Source organism: Cibotium barometz, chromosome 10 (assembly GCF_041138505.1).
Source record: "Cibotium barometz isolate CiBa-2024 chromosome 10, ASM4113850v1, whole genome shotgun sequence".
Classification (NCBI taxonomy): Eukaryota; Viridiplantae; Streptophyta; class Polypodiopsida; order Cyatheales; family Cibotiaceae; genus Cibotium; species Cibotium barometz.
This window is the reverse complement of record NC_141055.1, coordinates 12513657-12524734: the sequence shown is the minus strand read 5'-3', so window position 1 is coordinate 12524734 and position 11078 is coordinate 12513657.

The following is an 11078-nucleotide window of genomic DNA, read 5'->3' as shown; positions in this document are numbered from 1 at the left end:
TTTTTCTCTTTCCTCATTGGAATACATGGATTTCTATTGTCATGGGAATTTCTCTTTTATCATAAAAATGAATTACTAGAAATTCTTCTTTTTTCTAATTAACTATTTATGTATAAACATAAAAATTAATTTTTTCTAGTGGTTATGATGAGAATTATTCAATTAACTTAGGATGATTAATCCTAGAATATGGTAGGAAGTCCTCTTTTCATATTATGTATGAAAATGATTTATGTGTTAATTTTATAAAAATTTTACCATAGCTCGGCTGCTATTACTCATAATTTTTAATAATTTTGAAGGCATAAAGTTTTAGTAATACAGTATGATAGAATAACTATCATTTGGATCAATATCCAATTATGGACTTGATTCCTAATTTTTTCATAAATTAAGTAGCACAAAAGTATTGAAAGGTCACTTCTTTGTCTTCTAGACAAGCATAGAATTTACTTTTAGATTTGAGGATTGCTTTATGAGAAGCATCATTTGAATATAGAATAGGTCATGGGAATGACCATTCTTTGGGGAGGAGAGATATGCTTAAAAAATACTTTAATTTAAGCATAAAAAAATGGAAACTTTATAAGATTTATCACTAAAATTAATTAGAGAGCTTCAATTGCATTAAAGAGCCATTCAGTTGAATACTTCTCAAGCTTGAGAGGGGTTGAGAAGTGAGAAACATTTAGAGATTAAGAAAAAGACCATAAAGTCACACTTTACCTCTTATTTTGCTTGATTCTTTAGTCTAAGGAGAGGCCCCCAACCAATCAATTGGTTTAGTATGTTGATGAAGACTCCAAAGAAGGTTGAAGAGAGAGAGAAGCTCCAATCTCTCCAATTTATAGAGGATAATAGAAAATATGCTTATTTTAGAGTGATATTGGTATGGTCTAGTTCACAGATGAGAATACAAAAGAATGAGGGTCTATTTATAGGTGAGGGAGGCCACGAACTGATCCAACTAAGTTCTAGAATTTTTTAGCTTCAGTTGGACTGAATTTGGATAAGATTTGGACCAGTTTGGCTCCCTTTTTTATTTGGTTTGATCCAGGAGAGAGGAGAGATAAAAAAATATCTTATTATTTTTGAGTTTAAAACTCCTCCACACATGTGAAATAGGTGCCTTCTTGAAGTCTCCCCCTTGCCTTACCAAGGTGTCAAAAATGAATGATTACTCCAAAATATCTCATTTTTTTATAATATTTCATAATTTTTAACTAATAAATCTTGTACTCAGTCAACTCTTCATCTTATGTGGGCATTTACTCATTTTTGGGTACTTTCTTTTATTCATTGGATTTATCTCATCCCCAACACTTGGATTAATCTTATTGGTCCATAGGAACCTTAATTGGACCATAATCTAAAATTTTTAGAAAATCTTGACCCTTAGGCTAAGGTCTTTTAAATCATTTTTAATTAATTCCAATTGCACCTTAGAAAAATTTTTTTTATTTTTTATTTTAGGAAAATATATTTTTGATATCTGTAGAATTTATATATCCAAATGTATTTCAATATTAATTTACCACTCTCTAGAAATTTTTATCTCACTAAGCAAAACAAGGAAAAATAATATTTTCTTGTATTCAAAAACAGGGAATGATTACCGGGGATTGAAGTAAAGGCTTATTCATTATTCAGGTTGCTGAGGAGGAATCTTACACACACTAAGTGATGGATGTAGATCAACCTATTCTCAAAACCCTCTCTTGATCTACATGCATATCGCATAGGGTGTGTAGATCAAGGAATCACGGCACTTAGTACCAAAAAGAAAATTCTTTACAAAGAAACTAAAAGAACCAATCTGAATCAACAATATTAGCTTCTACCTCATATTTCTCTTTTTCTTTTGTCTTTGTCTTTGTCTTTTTCTTTGTCAATGGAGTTTCCTTTCTCTTCATCTTTCTTCTTTTTCTTGCAATATTTGATCATATGCCCCTTTTTTCTGCAGTAATAGCAGGTTCTTGGAGCCTTTTTTTTGTCTTGATATGTAATCAAAGCCTAGTCGCCCAAGAGATGACATAAAGCTGAATATGATGAACTTGCCTCCATTCTTGTTTTTTCTAAGATTAAAGATGGTGCTACTGAGACAATTGTGAGGTTAGGTTGATTTGAAATGACAAAAACGCACTGTTCAAATATTGGAGGCATGCTGCATAGAAGCACAAAAATAGCTTCTTCTTCTTTTGAGATGGTAACACCTGCTCCAGAGAGCTGGTCGATGAGACACCTAAGATCATTCATATGAGTGGCAATGGATGTCTTTTCAGCTTTCTCTAACCTATAGAGATGCTTCCTGAGAAACAGTTGTGCTATTGCCATTGGTCTGACCAAAAATTGCTTTAAGTCATAAGCTAACCTTCATGATTGAGCACCAGATGACCTGATGCATTTGATTATCACCACTAAGACCACTTATGATGAATGATAAGGCCTTTGCATCACTTTCTTCCCATTTTTGAACTGCCTCCAGATTTTGTGCTGTCGGTTTCCTTTCAGTACCACTTTGCAAGACCCCATAGATCTTTATCTATTAAGGCCATTTGCATTTTGATGGCCCAAGTGTGATATTTTGTGCCATCAAAACAGTCATTTCTATCAAAGAACCGTCCCTAGTGACTTTGACATTTTACCACAAAGTCCCTCTCTGGTTAAAACACCCTTTATAGGTGGAGGGTAAGTATAAAAGATGTTGTTTTCACCCAAGTTTACCAAGCGCCTTCTCCATACAAATGCATATTTTCACATAGAAAAGATGAAAATCCCATACTTTGTGCTAATAGTAAGGTTTTGTTTGATTTTTTTATTTTGACTTTTTGGATTTTTAGTTTTATTTTTTGTGGCTTAAAGGTGCTTGACTCACAAGAACTAGCATGACATACACAATGGCAAGGAGTCCTTTATAGTAGTGATAGGACTTACAAAAGAGATTTTCTCACAAAGCCATAATGTTTCTAAATGTTTTTCATACCACTAAGTGAAGAGTGCCTCACATGAAGGTTTGCTAGATAACTTAGCATTGATGTTATCACTTAAACTAGTGTGTTCACAAAAGCATGTGAACCCCTTCTTGTTAGATTTTTAAGATTATTAACCTTTTGAAGCCCAAAAATGGAGAGTCGTGGATGTCCTTGCTATTTCAAGCATGCAATGTGGTTGCATTTAAGAGTGTAATGTGTTGGTGGCCACATGGAGATGTTGGCGCCGTTGATATCCTGTTGTCCATGCCACCTTATCTTCGCCTATCCCATCTTAACTTAGGCCACCTAACCCCTCTCTATAGTCACCTCAGAGATACACAAGGAGATGCTACTCAAGCCTACAGTGCTGTGATGATGAGAGATGCTATGCAGGGAGCCGATGCTATGCTGTTGGTGATGAGAAATGCCTAGGGAGCTGATGCTACTCAAGCTACATGCCCCATTGCTCCTTCTTGCTCTTTGTTTGGTGGTGATGACAGGAGCCGATTGTTTCCCTTTAGAAGGTACCTCCTCATTGAGTAGAGGTGGTGAGTGTTACTTGAAGCAATTCCACACAGTAAAATGCTCTCCCACTCCCTCTCTTACATAGATGACTCTCTATCTCCCTTCCTCTCACAAAGAGTTTCACTTTCACTCAAAATTTCTCTCCTCTCACTCACATAGTTAAGATAATATTCACATTAGAAAAATACTCACAAAGAAACCATCCCTCTCTCTGCTTCTTGTTCTACTCAAGATACAATGAAGTTATGGTTAATTTGTCACAAAGAATTCAACCAATGAAGGTGTAGAGACCATGCTTTTATAGGCTCAGTGAAGGGAGGCGCCTAGCTCACACCCACTTGCCCACTTGCCCACTTGCCCCTCTCATGCCACTTAGAGGAGGTGCCTTGAATGCTAGTCAATAACCATGGGTTAGAAGCTAACCCATGGTTTACACCTTTTCCCATACCCTTAGCATAAATGTATTAAACCCATAAATGTATTAAACCCATAAATGTATTAAGTGATGGATGTAGATCAACCTATTCTCAGAAATAACATGCCGTACCATTCAATGACATCAGTTGGATTTCGAAAGGTGGCAAGGTTTCATAGGGAAAGCATGGCTGAGACTCATCTTCGCCAATCAATGAATGAGGGGAGCCTTCACCATTTCCACATGAGGAGGAAAAGAATCTCATCATGGAAGACATGGTGAATTACTTCTTTGAGCGAGAGATCATAGATGATAGAGAGCAAGCTCCAATGTCACTCGAGGAGGTCACTCATAAATATGTAAGCATAGCACGTGGGTTCAACAAAAGGGATTTTTAAAATCCTTATTAAAAAAAAATACATACAGAAGGGTACCATTTAAAGGGGGTATTCACAGATTGAATAGAAAAAGGGTGTGTTTTATTCATAAAAATTCATAGATAAGGGGTTTTTAAATAGGCCTTGAACGCACGTGATATACAGGGTTTACATATAGCAATGTCACAAGAGGAGGAAACCTTGCATAGAGAGACAAGGACCCCTTTGTATGAGGGATGTTTGTACTCCATATTGTGAGAAAACTTGGAGATATTAAACTTGTAAACAACTTATAGAGATGGAGTGATGCAAGTGTCACAAGTCTGCTTAGGTAAGATCATCTCATTCTATTCTCTTAAATAGAAAATGTCTCATGTTTTATATTCTCCTTGTAGATATTTTGACATATAATTTCTTATGTTATGTTGTAGGTAGGCTTCTCAAGAAGATTCTTTCCCTTCAAAATCTATTATCGAATCACGAGATGGGTGTCATAAAATGCTCTGAGACTCTATGCTAGGTGAGGATTACACAAAAATGCATGCATGTTCCAATGATTACATCCTATTTAGAGGGGTTAATAAAGATGCAACACAGTGTCTACAATGTGGAGAGAGCCTCTATCGGGATAATTTGCACGGATACAAAATTCTCGGAAGGTGTTGAGACACTTCCCTTTCATTTATCGCATCTAACACACGTTTAGATGTAAGGGGATTGTAGAACTCATGACATGGCATGCTACTCTCATCGTTCAACCGATGGCATCATAAGGATCATAGCTGATTCACCGGCATGGCAACATGTGGAGCATGAATCGCCAGAGTTTAAAGATGAGCCCCGTCACTTATGTCTTGGCTTGGGCATGGATGGTGTTAACCCATTTGGCTTCAATTCCACATCATGGTCTACTTGGCCTATTATATTGGTGAATTGCAACCTCCCTCCATGGTGAGTGGCAATCAAGAAAGATCATATCATGCTTGCTCTCCTTGTATCAGGCAAGTATAAGGTGGCAAACATGGATGTGTACATCATGTGTTTGATTGAGGATCTTGAGACACTATGGTGAGGTATCAAAGTTCATGATGTCTCAAGGCTAATAAATAGGCATAAGGTGAAGGTGAAAGGAGTTTTTCTTTAGACGATGCATGACTATCTCAGGATCTCAGAGTGCTCAAGTACATACTGAACTAGATAACTTAAAGCTTTAAACTTTAAGTTTATATCTCTACCTCTCAATCATCTCAATTTTAAAATAGGTTTGGCAACCTTAGGACATCATGCATGTCCGATTTATGGACCATCACTTGTTTCGGGGACCCTCTACACTTAAGAAGGTGGTGTATAACAAACATCATTGATTTCTCCCTCCTTCACATCCCAAGTATATGCCACATAATGTCTCACCACTTGTGAGGATGAGAGGTAGAGATTGGTTTGAGGTATGGAGAAGCACCCCCAATCCAACACTCGATGGGATGTCTAGACACTCAATCTTATTTCGACTTCTATATTGGTATGAGTTGAAGCAAGAATGTGGCAACAAATATTTGGGACCATTTAATTGGTAAAAGAGACACAAAGGGTACAAGGAATGACTTACAAAAATATTGGATGCCTTCAAAGTGCATGGCCAATTTGAAAGTGAGAGTGGTAACATGGTCCTACCAAAGGCACCATGGGTACTGAACGAGAAGGAGCACAATAAGGTGAAAAGTGTGATTGTGTCTTTCTGTATACCAACAGGAGTAATGCATTCATCGAAGGGTGCCTTCACAAAGGCCAAAAAGAAAAGAGAGATGCAATTATATGGCCTCAAGACACATGATTGGCACAAGATATTATAGGTATATAAATATTCACTGATTCATTTTCTCTGTATGGTATATAATTTGTAGGCTCATATACTAACTTTCATTTTTTTCTATGAATAGTTTATTCTTCCAATTTCTATAGTTTGTTGTGGAGACAAGAAGGTAAGAGAGGCTCTTTACAAAATGGGAATCTTGGTGAGATATGAATCTTCTCTTCAATTCACTAGCTAAGTTATATTGCATATTTGGCATTCTCATGCGCTGACAAATTATGTATAATAAATAGTACACATGATTGCTATGTATATAAGTGCATATCCTTAAAGGAGATAGATCCTACATCCATTGAGATGGCTCGTCTCTCAATGCTATTTAGACAGTGTGTATGATCGAGGACAACTTTCCTAGAACAATTCTTAGTACATCTTGTGGTGCATTTGGTTGATGAAGTGGTGCTTTGTGGTGCATTTGGTTGATGAAGTGGTGCTTTGTGATGTTGTTCATGTTTGATGGATGTTTTTCCTTTAAAGGTTCATGAAAACCTTAAAGGACTTTGTGAGACAAAGAGAAAGGCCAGAAGTAAGCATGGCAGAGGGATGGTTTATGCAAGAGTCTACTATATATATCTCAAAACATCTCTCTCATAGATCCTTTCATGCCATGATTGTTGAGCAATGAGGAGAATGACCAACTAATCACTAATGTGCCATAAGGAAAAGGAAGGCAACAAAGACTGGTGGATGGACCATTCGTATGCCAAAAGGTGAATACATTTTGCATTCTAAATAGTCCCATGATGATGGAGAAGTGGATTGGGAGATACAAGTATTCAATAGACAAAAGGATGAGCAAAGAGATTTCGAAAGAGCAAATAGATGCATGCCATTCCCACCCGGCTTGGAACCTCTACCAAATGTGATCAATAATATAGAATGGCTTTGTATGGCAATATTGATGACATCAAAAAATGGAGAGATGATCACAAGAGAAGAGCATGAGTATGCAAGATAATGTGACCCTCAAGTAAGTACATTCTTCATCTCTGACTCATGCTTCGATTGGTATATACCTTGTTTAATGCACTATACTAAATGTCATGTTTTTGTTTAATGTTAGTATAACTAAATAATGTAATATGGTCAGAGGGAAGGCACTTTCACATGGAGCGTATCGATTCTAAAAGAAACACATTTGATTGTAGTGTGATGGCAAATTTTAAGCAAGAAAGTTGAGCTAGTAGACATGATACCAATGTCATAGAGGACAATCTTCAGTATTGTGGAACTATTCAAGATATTCTTGAGGTTGGGTTTAGAGCATTTAGTCTATTCATCTTTGATATCAAATGGTTCAAGGTGATATACAGTGGTGCTTAAGAAATCGTGAAGAAACATCCAAATGGGTTATTTCAAATTGATTCCACCAAGTTTTGAAATGATGAGAAAGATACTTTCGTACTACCTCAACACTGTCACAGGTTAGTAACCCACCAATCTCATCGGTAAATCTTGATGTACTATAATAAAAGTGTAACCCCTTTTCTTTGTGATATTAGGTTGTGTTTCACGCCGATCAAATTGATCCAAAGTGGTGGTATGTTATACAAGTTTCCCCTTGTTCAAAACATATCTTTCAAGATCAAGATGTTGAGGCTGAATCTCTAGATGAGGTGTAAGTACTATCTCAAATCGGCTCATTGGAAGACGAAGACAAAGAAAACATTTTAGAGGGGGCCGATCAAGAGCATAAGGAACATCAATCCAAAGAAGATGATGAGTCACCTATCAATCATGATAATACTTCATTAGATAATGATAGTGATATTGATATGAAACCCCATCTTTTCATTGAGCTTCCATTAGATATAGATATTGATAAAGCAACACTTGTAAAACTATAATCAATTTCTTTATGTATGTGACATGTATAACTTAAATTCAGCACTAAACAACTCTCGAAATTTTATGCAATGAGAATAGCAGCGAAATTTCACTGTTATTTTTCTACCCAGCAACAAAATTATAGTATAGGCAAAAACACTGTTGGGACGCTGCTAGAAAACGCTGCTATGCCCCCGACGTATTGTAGTGAAGCTTGAAGGGTGGTCAAAGCTTTTCAATGTTCTCACTATTATGGAAAGCTTAAATTTTTTGCAAAAGTGAGAATACTTTAATATTTAACAAAGGCTTCATGTTTATTATATAAGTAAAGTGCTAAATCTTCACACGTGAATAAAGAATCACATGGCCTAAAGCTAGATAGAATGACTCATGGGTTTCTTACCCTTTTTATGCATTTCATAAACTTCCAAGTGCATTTACTAGAAGACTTATCAAGATAAGGTTTTAACCTTTTGATTTTTGCTAAGTTTTTGGGGGAATTCTTTGCCTAAGGTTCCTTTTGCTTATTACTTTTGTGGATCACTTTCATTTTGTCTTGGGACTACACATGACCTTGGCTTGAACCCAATTTTTGGCCACTTTGTGTTTTGGAGGTACACGCGCACACTGAGTGCTTAATTTGGGGCATAATATATGTCGGTGGCTTCTCATGTTGGGAATGCACCCAAAATTCTTAAAATATCTACATAGTAAAAGTCGAGAGGTTATGTGTTTTGGATGATGGTCATCTTTTGACTTTTCACCTTCCTCACTTACTTTTCAAGTGGTGTCGCAAACTTGCTTTTTAAAAGTATTACTCATTTGAACTCCAAACTGAGATCCATTTTTGATACACAGAGTCTAAGAACCAACTTGTAACTTTCTATTCAAACACTTTTTCCAAGCGTAACTTTCTCTCTAGCTTTTTAATAAGATAAACGAATGTATTTTTCTATTCTGTCTATACTAAAAATTCATATAACATTTTAAAAAACACATATTCATTAAACTATATAACTAAAAAATCATATCAATTGATCCCAAAAATGGGGTGTGCACCTATCTCTGGTGGCAGCTCTAATTAGAGATGTGTGTCCTAAATTTTTTTCCATGATCTTCTTGGAATTCTAGGATCGTGGGATAAAAAGGAAACTTCTCATGCAAGGATCCAAAGATATACAAACCTATTCTTTAGGTGTTCCAAGTTTTGGGGTCCTTCAATGGTTTCATTTTCTATAATCTTCAAGTTAGCTTGCTCATATATCTAAGCCATAAAGCTTCATACCTAAGTGCCAATTCACAAATATATTCATTATCAAGTCTATTGAACTTCTCTAATTGCAAATAATAAGGTGTTTGTGGACACCATCAATACAAACCTCTCCATTATTTAATGCAACCAACTTGTTCCCAATCACCCTTGATCTCCTTTGCGAGGGACGCATACCACTTAATGTAATCTCTTCTAGAAAGTCTGGAAGTATTTTTATGGTTTTTTTACTAGAATGGTAGTAACCTTAAGCAATCTTAAATATACGCTTAAAGATCTTATCCTTTACCATATTTTAGCATGTCAATCTTCACTAGTTTTGTTAGATTTATGGAATCACCCGATATACTAAAATTTCCCAAATGGAGTTACCAAGGAATCATTTGTAAAAACATAATGAAATTGGAGGTGTGTAAATAAAATGTGTAATAAAATTGGAGGTACACTAAATTGTAGAAAGAAATGAAGAGTAAACAATATTATTATTTCTTGAATAAAACTTGATTACAAATTGATGCCGTTCGCCCACCTATGTGCTCTGAGTAAGGAATTTTGATGGTGATCTAGACAGACTCTAGAGACGGAGGATGTCTTGCTTATAAGAGTGCTTGAACACAATGAACTTGATAATCTAATAAGGTTTCTGCCAAATTAGTCTATATTTACCTAGGGGATGGCATGGATGTAGGTCAACCACATCGGCCAACACACGACTTGGTCCAAAATGACCAATTGACCACATTATTCGAATGGGACCACGTTAGACTACATCGGCCATTTGAAACTGTTTGGACCCTTAAGTGAGCCTCGTAAACCGAGAAAAATGTGTCCTTGATTTGTTGTCCAACACTCACCAATGTGGTCACATAGATCACACAAGCATGCATCCTACTTGGCATAGTGCCAAATCTGCATAATTTCTCTCCTAACCATCCAGCCACAATTGGCCATTATCTAGTATCTAAATTGAAAATATCGGGTGCTCACCACGATGGCTACTCCTCATTAAGGGGGCCTTATAAAAACAGAGCACATCTGTCACTTGTAGTAGAAACAACATGAGGGTGGAGCATTGAGGAATTCTTTTCCTACAACAGGGTTATCATGGCCATATTGATGCATGGTGGTAAAGTTGTCCAAAGTGAATAGCCTCTTTCTGCACGCATGAGATTTATTTTGATCTTGCAAAGAGTTTATTCAAAACAACCTTGTGGGTTTTTGGAAGTACCTATGGAAAGGATTGCTCTTTAACAAGATTGGTGCTTCATTATAGGTAATTAGACTATAGAAAAAGTGAAAAATAGCATGTTCTTTTGAGGAAGAAAATGAAGGAACAAGAAAACTTATAATTTAATCCTTCTAACCTTGTGGACGAAAATGAAGGAACAAGAAAATTACACTTTAGCCTGCTAGCCTTGTGGCTTCTTAGTGATTCAGAAAGAGAGCAAGGGTATGATACCAATGCCCCTAATAGACAAGATCTTTCCACATGCTCTCTACCACACTAAAACCATTGGTATCTCTAAAGGAGGGCCGTAATAAGCCAAGGGCTACCTCAAGCAGTCCCTTATGAGGTCACTAGTCTTTCAAGAAGATCGACGACTTCTAAGTCATCCTTCTCCTTACTTCAAGGAGATCAATGACTAACACCATAATAGACGATTTGGGAAAAATCTCATTCCCTTTTGAAAAATGAGATTATGGTGGTAAACCTATCCAAGATTCTATCAAAACCCCCTCATGTGACATATCATTTGGAAAGATCTTTAAGAGTAGAATCTAAATCTAAAATCTCTGACAAATTTGGAGTTAGTGTGCTCAA